This window comes from Pinus tabuliformis, chromosome J (genome assembly GCF_031772625.1).
Source record: "Pinus tabuliformis cultivar Carrire ecotype Pingquan chromosome J, CPIR1, whole genome shotgun sequence".
NCBI lineage: Eukaryota > Viridiplantae > Streptophyta > Pinopsida > Pinales > Pinaceae > Pinus > Pinus tabuliformis.
This window is the reverse complement of record NC_142295.1, coordinates 1,619,635,038-1,619,649,917: the sequence shown is the minus strand read 5'-3', so window position 1 is coordinate 1,619,649,917 and position 14,880 is coordinate 1,619,635,038. Positions and strand designations below refer to the sequence as shown.

The 14,880-nt window shown below is 37.2% G+C and overlaps 1 pseudogene; it reads right to left on the bottom strand.

Moving 5' to 3' along the window:
• Positions 1–3,846: 3,846 nt before the first annotated feature.
• Positions 3,847–13,136, bottom strand: LOC149233680 (uncharacterized; annotated as a pseudogene).
• Between the last annotated feature and the right edge of the window lie 1,744 nt (positions 13,137–14,880).

Here is a 14,880-nt window from a genome sequence, read left to right as displayed (position 1 = left end):
AATTTTTATTATTGTATCAATGACTTGTTAAAGCATGGGTTTCATGCTTGGGTCATCATTATATTACTCAAAGTCCCCATTGTGGACTCCTAGGATTAATATTGAGTTTATGAAGTCATTGTACATTCAAATAGACCATTCTTGGGATTTTGAATCATGTAAAAAGGTTTACTATTGAGTCAACTATAATTTATGTATCCTCCACACCAAGTCGACCTAGAAAAGATCAATTCGACCTAAGGACACCAATTCGACCTCACTTGAAGCCTATAAATAGAAGCAAGTTAAATTCATTTGGAGCATCTCATCTCAAGATAATTTGATATCGCTAAGGAATCTGGAGAAGTGCGAAGTGGGTCTAATAAATAAAAGGAAGTGAGAGTTGTGTGAAGTCTAAGGAGAAGAATAAAATCTAACTTTTTATGTCTCTCTCTCTGTGTTTCGTGCGCTAGTTTGGGAGATCTAAGTCTTCCAATTTTTGCTGCTTCTTGATGCTGAAAGCTGCTACATAATCGAAGTTGTTGGGAAGGAATTGTTGCTGGAAAGAGGTTGAAGATCTGGGAGGTTGACTTGGTGTGGAGGGAAGGTTTGGTATTTGTTTAGGGTGAAGAGTTTCAAAGAATACTATTGAAAGGAAGAGAATTTTTTACTGGGTTTTACCCTCGAGGGGGGTTTTTCCCTGGCATAGTGCCTACATATTGTGTCTCTTGTTTTGTGATATTAATACACACATAATATGGTAATTGCTTGATGAAAGATAAAATAATAAATAAGTAAAATGAGCCAACATAACTCACAAGTAATTATCAAGTAAGGAAAATCAAACCCTAATATATTTTCATTGATTTTCCAACATGGTATCAGAGGTAAGGTCATGAAAAGTTGAAGATCACTTTGTTGGCATGGATTCTCCATCTTTGATGAACTACATAAGAATGGGTATCAACACTACTGGAAGCTGGATCAAGAAGGTCATCCATTACTTATTCAACAAGGTCAAAAGTCAAGGATTCTTGGTTGCTCTTACAGGTTCTCTTAATGATGACAATGCATGGATCATTGATAGTGGAGCATCAAGACACATGATAGGAGAAAGTAAAAAAATTCATACACTATCAAAGGAGCCATCTTCTCATGCAGTGGAATTGGGTGACAACAAAAGCTATGATGTTAGAGGCCTGGGATCAACATCGTTGAAGCTAGAAAATGGATCGAAGTTGCACCTAAACAACATTCTATATGTTTCAGGTTTGAAAAAGAATTTTCTTTCCATTTCTTGTTTAGAAGATAAATGGGAAACAACTACTTTTGTGTAGCATAAAAACTATGCTGAAACACAAAACACTGATAGATTGAAGACTTAATTGTTAAAATACACACAGGTATTTAATAATAATAATTTATTAATATATATAATTGTATAATATGATATAAGATTACAATGAGGACCCTGCTTTTATACCTCAGCAAGTGACCTTTCGTGATTAGGCATGTCTTTTAGACATGCCTTTTCACTTAACTTAATCACTTATTTAACCTAATTAATATTTAATTATTTAATATTTATATTTATTTTATTTATTAACTTGTTATGAATTATATTCATAACATAGTCCCTTCCTTTAGAAGCTTTGTCCTCAAAGCTATATTGCTGAAAACTGTCTTTGCTGTTGTCATCTCCGCATATGGAAAAGTGGAAGGTCTCCATCACTAGTGGTTTGCTAGTGACCCTATTTTGAGTCCAAGGTTGTCTTCTTCTTCTTCTTCTTTTTTAATTCCTCTATTTTTTTTTTTGTTCATAACTTCAAATTATTATTATTATTATTATTATTTTTTTAACTCTAATAATATATATAAATATATATATAATACGTAATTATATGTTATGGATTTAATATTTTAATGAAAGAAAGAAAGAAATTAAATGTCTCCTAAAGCCATACCGTTTGGCTGACCTATCATGACACATAGCCCTCTTTGTATTTACCATCACACTGTCCACAGCATCAATGACCAAGACGACTGCGTCTGCGCATCTGACAGCTGCAGTCATCTCGTCTTTTAAACACAACGCACGTTGTGGAAATCATGTTGGGTGCCATCAGGTCGCCTCTTGGACTAGTGCGAGCATGCAAAAAACACGCAGTATGATGAATTCCCCGGGGGAGACAATCACAACTTTGTTATAAACACGATCATGCTCTAATGGAGTATGCATCACTATTGAATTGGCCCAGGATCGACTCAACGAGCTCAGAACCAGTCGCTTATCCCATGGCATTGCCCGAGATAATCGAGGAATGACTTCCCCGAGAACGATGTCATCGCTGAGTCCACAAACTAAGTCTCTTTCTACTGCCATCGATGTATGAGATGTCACATCAGCAGAAGTTTCTTCGTGATTTTCTTCTGTTGCGTCTAATCTGTTCGGAAGATTTTACACAGTGTCATAAGCGCCAGTGACCAGGTATGGAGTGGGAGGAGGAACCAACGAGATGTTGTTGATGGCCCATTTTACAAATTCATTGATCTTGTTCTGTGTGTTCAGCAAGATCAACTGTCTGGTGGGTTTCATAAGGGGAGGCTCTTCATGTCCGGTGAGGGCCACAAACTTCTTTAACTCCTTCCCAAGTTGGGAAGCAGTAACATTCACAGTGAAGTTGTTGCTAAAAATAGAGAACCCACTTTCTTTTGTAGTGCTTTTAACAGACCTATTGACATGATTTGAACTTGATGCATTAGAAATGGAAGTAGTTTATGGACATTGAGCTAAATTTGGTACAACCCTTTTCGTCATGAGGATGATTTCTTAACTGCAATGACAGGTGGTTCTGCATTTTGTTTAAGAATTGAAGCATAGGTCTTTTGACGTGCTTGGACCTCTACTGGAGTTTCTTGAGGAGGATGAGGCACTTCTCCACTGTGAGCTTATTCAATTTCTGATCCCTTTTGGCCACCTGAGTCTTCAGTGACTTCCTTTTGTTGCATGTCATTTTTATGTACCTCCTCAGCAACATTAGCAGGTTCCTCCAGCGTTGTTATGGATCACTCACTCACATCGTTTTGACCTACTTCTTTAGGCTTGACAACTGGGCCTGAGACAGCACATGCTTTGGCGGCATCTTTTGAAACATTTTGCTTTTGTAGTTGTGGTGCTTCACCTAAATACCTTACAACGTCATTTAATACAAAGTACCCCCTTTTCTGCGGAGCGAGGAAAAAGGATTGAGTGAATGTTCGTGTTCCACTGTTTTTAAAGGTAATTGATCCAGTAACCAAAACATGTAATCCTTTGTTATAAGACAACTGTGAATTGGTTGTCTTGATCTCGACCTCTAACGCACTGTGGTCATTGCCAAGGCTATGTCGGTCACTTCTATAAGGCGGGCTTCGACTTCTCCTACCATATGGTCGAGGACTAGGCCTGCCAACATAACTGTCAAGGGATGGGGGGCTTCTGCTATGTCTCCTTCTCCTTCTGTAACCAGGACTTCGGCTTCTTCTACGTCTCCTTCTGTAACCGAGACTTCGAATTCTTCTACATCTCCTTCTGTAACCGGGACTTCGACTTCTTCTTCTTATCCTAGTATCTTGCGGTGATCGAGACCTCGAACGATAAGTATTCGTATTTCGACTCAATTCAGGGCATCGATGTTTGATATGACCATATTGTCCCCATTCATAACATCTATTTGACCAGTCACCTTCTGCGCAGTCTCTGGCAATGTGACCCACTCGACCACAGTTGTAGCACAATGCTCGACCTCCTCGCCCTCTTCCTCGACCATTTCCATAACGGTCCAGTGACAGATCTCTGTTGCTGTTTCTTGGCCCGCCTACAAGATTTCAATCTTCGAAACCAGATCTTTCACCTCCATATCGGTCATCATAAAATGCATCTTCCTTGTTTTTATGATATTGAACATCTTCTTGTTTTTCGAGATAGTCCTCATCCACATCATCTTCATCTGGATCATTTTCATTGCCATTAAGATCAACATTTTGATCGAATTCTTCTTCTTTTTCTTCTTCCACATTTTCTTCTCGACATGCGGTAATTTCTGCAAATGATTTTTCTAAACGCTAAAATGCTTCTTGAATACTAAACTATTCAACGTTATCAGGATGTGAATGTAATGGCACATTGTGTGGCGAACTACATTCAAAGGACCGCATGATTATATCGTGTGCCATGGCTTTGGTACCACTGTAGCATAAAAACTATGTTGAAACACAAAAGACTGATAGCTTGAAGACTTAATTGTTAAAATACACACAAGTATTTAATAATAATAATTTATTAATATATATAATTGTATAAGATGATATAAGATTACAATGAGGACCCTACTTTTATACCTCAGCAGATGACCTTTCGTGATTAGGCATGTCTTTTAGACATGCCTTTTCACTAACTTAATCATTCATTTAACCTAATTAATATTTAATTATTTAATATTTATATTTATTTTATTTATTAACTTGTTATGAATTATATTCATAACATTTTTGTTGATGGAAAAGTATTGGTTTGGGGAAAATAATCTATTATTGATAAATCTAGGTTTATTGGAATTCATGAAGGAAGCCTCTATAGAGTCATTACACCTCCTCCTCAAGCTTTGGTTCATATGGAAATCAGTCCCATTGAGCTATGGCATAGGAGGTATGGTCATCTACATTATAAGGTCATCCCTACCCTTAGTCAATTGGTGCATGGTATCCACAATATGAAGTTAGATCACGAAGGTGTGTGCAAGGGATGCTCCTTGGGAAAACATACAAGAAATCCATTTCCAAATAGTGAAACTATGTCTAAAGAGACATTAGACCTCATCCATTATGATGTGTGAGGGCCCATGTATGAAAAATCACTTGAAGGTCATATCTACTCTGTGACATTCATTTATGACCATTCTAGAAATACATGGCTCTACCTTATCAAAACAAAAGATGAATTATTTGATAAGTTCAAGGAGTTTAGGTCTGAAGAGGAAACCCTAACTGAAAGAAATATAAAAACTCTAAGGTCTAAAAATGGTGGGGAATACACTTCTAAGGAATTGATTGCATGTTGTAAGGAAGCAGGTATTAAGAGGGAGCTCATTGTCCTGAACAAAATGGATTGGTCGAAAGGAAGAATAGGTCAATTGAAGAAGGCATTCAAACCATGCCCATTGATCAAGACCTACCAAAATTATTATGGGGAGAAGTAGAAATGAGAGTCGTATACATTCAAAATACAAGTCCTCATAAAAGTCTTGATAATACAACACTCAAAGAAGTATTCACAGGAAATAAGCTGAGTGTGGATCACCTCCAAATCTTTAAAAGTCCAGCATACATCCATGTTCCAAAGGACAAGTGAAAAAAGTTGGACTCTACAAGTATCAACAGAATATTCGTTGGATATAGTCTCTCCTCAAAAGCATATAGAATCTACATTAAGTAAAGAAGACATATAGAAGTAAGCAAGGATGTCATATTTGATGAAAATCAAGCATACAAGAAATAAAAAGATATTCCTATTGATTATGATGACGAAGAAGTTCCCATATTTGAAGAAGAAGAAGTTCATCATGAAAACCCTACTACAAATGAAGAAGAAGAAGACAGACCAAGTGAGCCTATTCAATTAGTGGTCATCCAAACCACAAGGAAAAGGAAAAATTGGTTAAAAGATACATTAGAAGATGTTGAAGGACATGAAGCTGTGAAAGGAACCTTCAGGGAAAGTAAGAGACCAAAGAGATATTTTGGTTATGTTGCATAGATGACGAAGTTAATTGAAGTCGAACCATCTATATTCAAGGAAGCTTCTCATCAAGAGGTTTGGAAGAAAGCGATGCAGGAAGAATATCAATCCATCATGAAGAATGGGGTTTGGGAAATCATTCCTAGACCTAGTGACAAATCAGTTGTCACCTCCAAATGGATCTATAAGATCAAGCATGGTGTTGATGGAAGTATAGAAAAGTACAAAGCGAGATTCATTGTAAGGGGTTTATATCAAAAGGAAGGCATTTATTATGAAGAAACCTTTACATCCACAACAAGGTACACTACCATTAGATCTTTGGTTTCATTGGCTGCGACAATGGGTTGGAATATCCATCAAATGGATGTGAAGACTACATTTCTGAATGGTATCATTGATGAGGAAGTGTATATCGAACAAACCGAAGGCTTTGAAGTTAATAATAGGAACTCTCATGTTTGCATATTTAAGAAGTCCCTATATGGTTTGAGGCAAGCACCTAGGGCATGGTATGTAAGGATGGATGCATATCTACTTAGAATTGGGTTCGTGAAGAGTTCTGCTAATCCGAATCTCTACATCAAGGTCATGAATGATGAGCCTGTAATTATTCTACTATATGTGGATGATAAATTCATCACAGATGTAGAGCTAAGAATTCAAGAATCCAAGAAGATGTTGGCAACTGAATTTGAAATGAAGGATCTAGGATTGAAGCACTATTACCTGGGTCTCGAAGTATGGCAGAGACCTGGGGAGATATATTTGGGGAAAGGAAAGTACATCGTCAAGTTGCTGTAGAAATTTGGGATGATGGATTCCAAGTCGATGACTACTCCTATGATCACCAATCTCAAGAAATTGAGGGACTTTGACTCTAGTCTCATGGATCCTACCTCTTATCGACAATTCATGGATTCCCTAATGTATCTGGTAAATACTAGGCCATATATATGTGTGTGTGTGTGTGTGTTTTGCAGTGAACATTCTTAGTCAGTTTCAGTTGGAGCCTCGTCATGATCACTGGATAGATGCCAAACATATACTAAGGTATCTTCATGGCACTATACATCACTTCATAAAGTATGATAGTAAGGAATTCAAGTTAATTGGCTTCACAGATTTTGATTAGGGTGGCAGTGAGACTGATGGAAAGAGCACTATTAGAGGATGTTTTATTCTAGGAGTTGCTATGGTCTCATTGATGAGTAGGAAGCAAGATCTCGTTGCTTTAAGTAGCGCTGAGGTAGAATATGTGGTTGCATGTGAATTAGGAAAGGGGTTTGTTTGGTTAAGGAAGCTCTGACATATTTGTTCAAGTATATGGGTTGTACTGTGATTAATTATGACAATCAAAGTTGTATCAAGATGTCTGGAGATCCCGTGTTTCATGCTAGAATAAAACATATCAACAATAAGTTCCACTTTATTAGGAACCTGGTGCAGGATGGGACCATGAAGTTGGAACATGTCTCGACAGATGCATAGGTAGAAGACATATTAACAAAGGCTTTTCCTAATAATAAGTTTGAATATCTAAGGAACCTGCTTGGTTTGGTAGATATTACTGATTGTATTGATGAAAAGAAATTGGAAGAGATTTGTTGAGGCTTTGTGAGTGAAGCATTACCTGGGAAGACAAATAGGCGGCACTTTGTGTTGATGTGTAGGTCCCAAAGTAGGGGAGGCGGTGTGTGTTATTGTTTTTTCTTCTCGAATGTGTATGAAAAGAAACCACTTAAAGTTGTGGATGACAAACAACCCTAACAATGAAAATGACTACTAAACATTGTAGATCTGCAACAAATGATAGAAACAAAACCTACCAAATCCCTTATCTATGCCATAATCATAGTTAAACAGCAAAATGGAATATTAAAATAAGCACAAGTAACAACAATAATCCAATGGAAACCAGATATATAAAGAATATATTTTATTAAACAAAACATGTGAAGGGAACAAGTAGTGATACCAGTCCCCCTCTATGGGATAGGTTCTTGTCTATCCTCAAATATCTTCAGCTTTTGTAGAGTCTCTCTCCTCTATAATGTGTAAAACCCAACAAAAAAAATGTTTGAGCTCAGTGAGAACTCAAATGGAAAAGAAAAATGGTGTATGACAATGATAATAATCAGAGTTACAACATTGAGTGCAAAAATGAAAATAATTGAAAGTGAATAATGAATGGAAAACCCTTATATTTATAACAAAATATTAAGTTACCTTCTAATAATGAGAAATAATAAAATATTATTAACCCCATTCTAGGAATAACCATTTGGAATATTTTATTATATTTGTTTAGACAGAAAAAGTATTTAAACTTTTATTTAGAAATAATAAATAAATAAATGATTTATGTATCACCTCAAGAAAGATGGTTAAGGAATAATAAACAGATAATGATTTATTTAATTATTCCTAAGGGATTTGGTCAAACTTGATAAGGAATAATAACTGATTAGTGATTAATTAATAATTCCCAGAGAAGAATAAGATAATTAATGATTTATCTATTTATTTCTCATAATTGAATCAAATGTGACAAGGAATATTAATTAAACAATGGTTTAATTAATTATTCCTAGAAGATAATTAAAAAAATAGTGATTTATTTAATTATTCGCCATGGGTTTAATTATAAATTTCTTAACAAATGTGGTTTATTAAGTAATTTCTCACAGTGAAAGCAAATTTACTATGGTAAAATTGGCCTTACATGGTTGTTAAACTCACATAGAATGCAAACAACTATATGGAAGATAAGCATTAGATTGCATTTACTATTCACAAGATGTTCATTTATAATACATTGTACATGACTGTTGGATTCATCTTCCAACATCTCTTGTGTTGATTTGTGGTCACATCGGATGTCCTCTAGCCATGAAAATTGGTGAAGAGGCTAAGGCAATATCCAAAACCCAGAAATCGTTTTGGGAAATTCCATCCAGTTGGAGAGATATTAAAATAATTAATATTTTTTAATGGAGTTCCTAAGTATAAACTTAGGAAAATTAAAATATTAATGGGTATTAATATAAAAATGGGTGAGAAGGTTCTAAATGATGAGGATCAAGCCAAATCTAATCTTAGCCATTGATTAGGGACTTAATCTCAGTCGTTGAAGACTCAATAGGAAAAGTATAAGAATAGGCTTGAGGGTCAGTTGGAGACACACCAGCAGATACTCAATATCTCAAGGAAACTTGATTCTCAAAGAGAAGGAGATCGATTTTAGAGGGATAGTTGCAGGGTGGAGGAAGAGGGGGGATTAACAGCAGTCAGGGAGCTCAGAATAAGTGACGTAGGAACTCTAAGAGATAGTGCAGAGGGAGACACAGATCAGAGAGACGCAGGGATGACACAGAGAGGGACCAGAGTTGTGCAGAGCCACGCAAAATGACGCAGGGCTGACGCAGTAGAGAAAGGAAGCTCTCCGGGGTGTTAGAAAGTCTCGAAGAAAAGTCTCAGGTGTTTTCTCCTAATGTCTATGTAATTTTTATGTAAAAGCCATTGTTGCTAAAGATTAATAAAACCCTCCTCTGTTGCACCCGTTTTCCCACATTGGGTTTCTTCGGGGACAATTGTCCAAAAATAACTGTGTTGAAGTGATTGAGTCTTGTGCCTATATTTGTTTCTGTATAATGGTGTGATATTTACGGTAGAATTTATTTTAATATTTACTGAAGGGATTTCATAAATAACTTATTAGGAATAATAAGTAGGTGAAATAAATCAATTGCTGCAGTAATAGAATTTCTGTTTAGAAATTTTCACATGGTATCAGAGAAAAGATTCAGCAACAGGAAGGGAAAATCAATTAGCATGATGCAGAAGCATCCACTCAAGGAGACTTGTGCGAATTTTCATAAGAATGCACAAGAGACAAAAATTACGATTATTCCATGTTGACTTCCAGATTGGAAGAAGAAGTTGCTTGCGTAGCAAGCTCTGCCTCCTCGGAGGTTTGGTATATAGATAGTTGGGCTTGTTGGCATATGACAAGAATCCGAGAATGTTTTTTAGATTATCAGGAAGAAAGAATGAATTTTCAAATCACCATGGGGAATAAGGCAAAGTGTACACCAATAGGGAAAGGTACTATAGTTTTTCAAACAGAAATAGGAGAGCGGTTCCAAGCTACCAATGTGCTTCATGTGCCAGGACTGGGTATGAAATTACTTTATGTATCTAAAATTCAAAACAAGGGCTATGGCGTTTTCTTCATTAAGAAGAAAGTATATGTCAAACACCTGAGTTGGAAAAATAAGGTCTAGATCGGAATCAGAAGTAACAGGTTGTACAGTTTGTAAATAGAATCACCAATGGCACTGATAGGCAGTAATGGAGACAAGGATTTGAATGAACTATGGAACAGAAGGATGGGACATTTGCACCATGGGGCTCTGAGAATTCTTAGAAAAACTATAACAGGAGATCCAAATCTTAGTACTGAACAAGATAATGTATGCAGAGGGTGTGCTCTGGGCAAGTATGTCAAAGCAGCATTTCCAAGAAGTAACAATAGGGCCAAGAGTGTACTAGGATTGATACACTCATACATCTGCGGACCGATGTCCAAAAAATATCTTATTGGTGTTGAATACTTCATCACCTTCATCGATGACCATTCCAGGGAGACTTGGATCTACTTTCTGAAAACCAAATATGAGGTTTTTGGTCGATTCAAAGAGTTCAAGGCTCTAGTGGAGAATCTGACAGGAAAGAAGATAAAATTGTTGCATTCAGACCATGGTGGAGAGTACGTTGACAAGGACTTCACGATTTTTGCACTAGGGAGGGCATTAGAAGAGAGTGGACAACTCCCTACAATCCAGAGTAGAATGGGGTAGCGGAAAGGAAGAACAGGACTATTCTAGAAGCAACTAGGGCAATGATGTATGATCGGGATATGCCAAAATTCCTGTGGGTAGAAGCATGCAACACGATAGTCTATGTCCATAACAGAACTCCTGATATGGCATTTGGCAAGGTTACTCCAAAGAAGGTCTTCACCGGGAAGACACCTGAAATTAGTCATTTCAGGATATTTGGGAGTTTAGCATATTGCCGTATGCCCGAGGAGAAGAGGAAGAAGTTATATAAAACTACAGAGAAATGACATCTTGTGGGATATCGCGAGAATGCTAAGGCATATAGAGTCTATTTTCCAAGGAGAGGGAAGGTAGTAGTTTGGCAAGATGTGAATTTCATGGAGGATAGAGCTTTCAGAAAATCTCGAGAAATGCCTTTGAGGAGCAGTCAAAAGATGAACCATTGGTCAAACCACTTCAACCAGTAGAAGTTAGTACCAGAAATTCTCCTTCGGAATAGGAGGAATAACAAGAAGAGGAAGAGCTGACATATGTGCCTACTACTAGTGGAAGAATGATCCATGAACTCCGACAAATTCTATGGGATGCAGAAGAATTCATTGGTGCACCTAGGAATAGTAAAAGAGAGTGAAGACAGCCAGAGAGATACCAGGCCTTAGTAGCTCAGGTTGGGGTACTCTCCATTTTCAAGAGTTTGTTCAACATCAAGTATGGGTGGATGCGATGGTGGAGGAATGCATCTCTATAATGGTGAATGGTGTCTGGGAAGTGGTGCCTAGGCCTCAGGAAAGATCAGTGGTAGGTTCAAGATGGATCTACAAGAACAAATATGTTGCAGATGACAGTGTGGAGAAATACAAAGCCAGGTTTGTGGCAAATGGGTATGCTGAGAAGGAAGGAATAGACTACAAAGATATCTTCGCCCTAGTATCTAGGTATATATCTATTAGAACTTTGATATCTCTTGTAGCACAAATGGGGTGGAAGATTCATCAAATGGATGTCAAGACGACATTCTTGAATGAGGTAATACAAGAGGAAGTATACATTGAATATCCAGAAGGCTTTGAGACACATGAGAATAAATCTCATGTATGCAGATTAAAGAAAGCCTTGTATGGGGTTCGTTAAGAGTGCTACAGATCCCAATCTCTACTATCTGGTTGTAGAGAATGAGCCTCTAGTCCTAGTATTTGATGAGCCTCATCATGGGGTAAATATATGGGCCTTAATTCACCTCCTAGCTTAGTAAAACCAACTATTCTCATTGTTAGCCTCACTCTCTTAAAAATCAACAATAAATCCAAATATTAAATTAAATAAACAAAATCATGAGAATTCCTCAAACCAAGGAGTTTAGCTTGGATGAGAGATTCTCTCCAACTAGCTATCCTAAATTAGTGTGTAAATTGAGAAATTGTCTCAACCAAGCGAGTCTAAGATAGACGCACTATCTTAAGACCACTTGCTCATGTATTTAAAGGTATTACTAAATTATTTGAATAAGAGAGAATTACATGAGCATGAGAGACCACATGATGGCTCTCTAGCCTTTCCGCCAATTTAATTTTGTGTTAATTTTTTGTGCATATGGTTATATGGCTGTGTGATTTTCCTTCATGTGGTACCAGAGCATGGTTGAAAGTGACATGAGACCAATCAAGCTATTGAGGGAGCTTTTGAGGGAGTAATGGCAGGAAAATACAAATATTTGCGTATCAATCGCATTCAATAATACGAAATCAAAGTAGTGGAAGGTATTCTAAAAAAAATATTGGCGAATTAGTTTCAGTTTGAGGGAAAAAAAGTTTCTTAAGTGCGATTTTGATCGCTTTGACGAATATTGAATGAGAGTTGCGTGGAGATGATTCCTTGAGGATTATTCACTTGGAGAGGGCCAAATCATTGGATTTACTAGCACTTGGATTTACCAACACTTGAGCGCAGAGACTTCTCAGAAGATGAATCTACCAAAATCCTCTTTCCCAAATCATGAGCAATCATCCTGCGAGAAACTATCGGTACAGTTCTAAGTCTTGGCACTACCTGCTCCTTTGGCTCGTCAATTTCTTTAGATGAATTAGGAGAAAAAAAATCATTCCCGTGCAGCCAAGTAAGTAGCTTCCCTCTCTTGAAATGATATGGAAGGCAATTGGTCAGTTCTCTCCTTATGCTGCAAGTCTTGTAATGTCATCTCCTGCTTTAGTAACTGACAAGTAGCTTGTGGACTTTGAGTTTCTCCATATTGCCACTTCAAGATATCACTCACCAAGATGGGAGGTATAGATGAATCCTGACATCATTCTAAAATGAGATGACGATCATCTCCTTCTCCAACAGATTCATGCATTAAACCAAAAATATCAGCAAACCAGTGGAAGAGCATGCGATGGTAGGACACCATAGGTGCAAGCTCGAAAATATCCTCTAAATAGAATGATGTTTCAAGGAAATTGATAAATGTCTCTTCTGCTGACAGAATAAGATGTTTACAAGGTAATTTATCCTTAATGAGCCAAGCTAACTCACCAGCCATCGATAACGGAGCCATGGCATGTAAAGAGTGTAAATACTTTGTCCTGTTACGGATCATGGTAGACACCTTCTTCCAGTCCTTTCCATACTTCCAATAAGATTCATAAAAATTTTGTAAGTCCTCCTCACTCCACTGCGGACTCAACATATCACAGCAATTGACGCAGACCTGTTATATGCTCCCTAATTTGCTCTGGTGTGAACACTTTAGTTAGTGAAACACCTTTGATTTTTGGTTTTCCTAATTTTGATGCCATTGAATTATCAGGAGGGAGTACTGTTCTTGTGAATTCTAGCTTGAGTTGTCCAGATTCAGGTGTGGGATCTACTTTTACAGAAGGGACTTCAGATTTTATTGGAGCTGGGCATTTTCCAACTTGCTATGAGACTTGAGGTTGCACCAGGGCCGCAAGGGACACCTAGCAATTGCGTGAGATATTCGAGGTTATGACCTCTCTGTTCGTCGTTGAGGTCAACATGGAAAGGGGCGACACGCTAGAATACAACAAGTTTTTGTTAACAGAAGCCGCAGAAACATTGCTATCACATTTTGAACTTGCATCCAATTGAGATGCTTGTACGTCACCATGGTCTGGATACTTCTTAATTGTGACTTGTCACATAAAATAACCTTGGGATGAAGTGCCTTGACGTGAGAAAAAACACCATATTATCAAATCATCTGATCATGGATTTTGTTTTGCCACTACAACTCATGGGAAATAGCAGAGGACGTCCCCCTTCCTTATTCACCGTCAGGTGGCTTGCAATCTGCTGAATTCTCCTCCTCGCCGATGCAATTTTCATTTTGTGGAGATAACAGCTGCTAACAACACACGAATCGAACTAACTGAGAAAGTAGTAAATGACATGTAAGTTGAATTCCCAACCCTCAAGCTTGTGCAGATGATCCTTCTCCCAAATTACTATCTAATTTCACAGAACTCTTATTTTAGGGCGCCTTATTTGGCTTTTTATTATGCAATGCTTCATGTTCATCAGGCTTACGCTTCTTTGATTTCCCTTGGCGGTTCTCAACACGTCTTTCTCGATGGTATTTTTTCATGTCTTGCAGGTCGATCTTGAAGCCTTGGCGTATTCGATCTTCCATGGTTTTGAAGGATTTGCCATTGAATCAAATTGCTTTAGGCTTCAATGCTTGGATCTCGCAAAGGATATGGTGATTCACACAGCAGAAGGCAAAGTGCCCTATGTTCATTAATGCAAGAACCTTCTTTGTGTGGAGATGTGTTTTTTAAATAAAGCTTTTTTGGGAATGATAAGTGAGTGGAGTAATAAGATGTTTTTTTCTGTAAATTTTTTTTGGAGTGAAAAGGGATTTGTAATATTTGTGGAGAAATAAGGTGTATTTTTTAATTTTGAGTGATTTTTGGAGTGGATCAAATGTTTTTATTCGGGAGTCATAAGGGTGAACATTGGGATTAATTTTGTAATAAGGTTGGTGTTTTTATAATTTTTGGAGAAATAAGGAATTTTCTATTGTTTGTATTTTGTAGAGGGAATATTTTTAAAACTTATTTTTGTACCTCAAAGTAATCTTTTACTTTGAGAGTTATTGAGTCACTACAGGCAGTTTTTTTGAAGACACTTTGCAAGTGTGACATTCTCTTTGAGAAATTTCCAAGACAAAGTAGTGAGAAAAGTGAGGGTTGATGTGAAAGAGAGGTAAAACAAAGTTAACTTTGAAGCTAGAGCTTGGCATTATCATTGTTTTAGAGTCAGTTT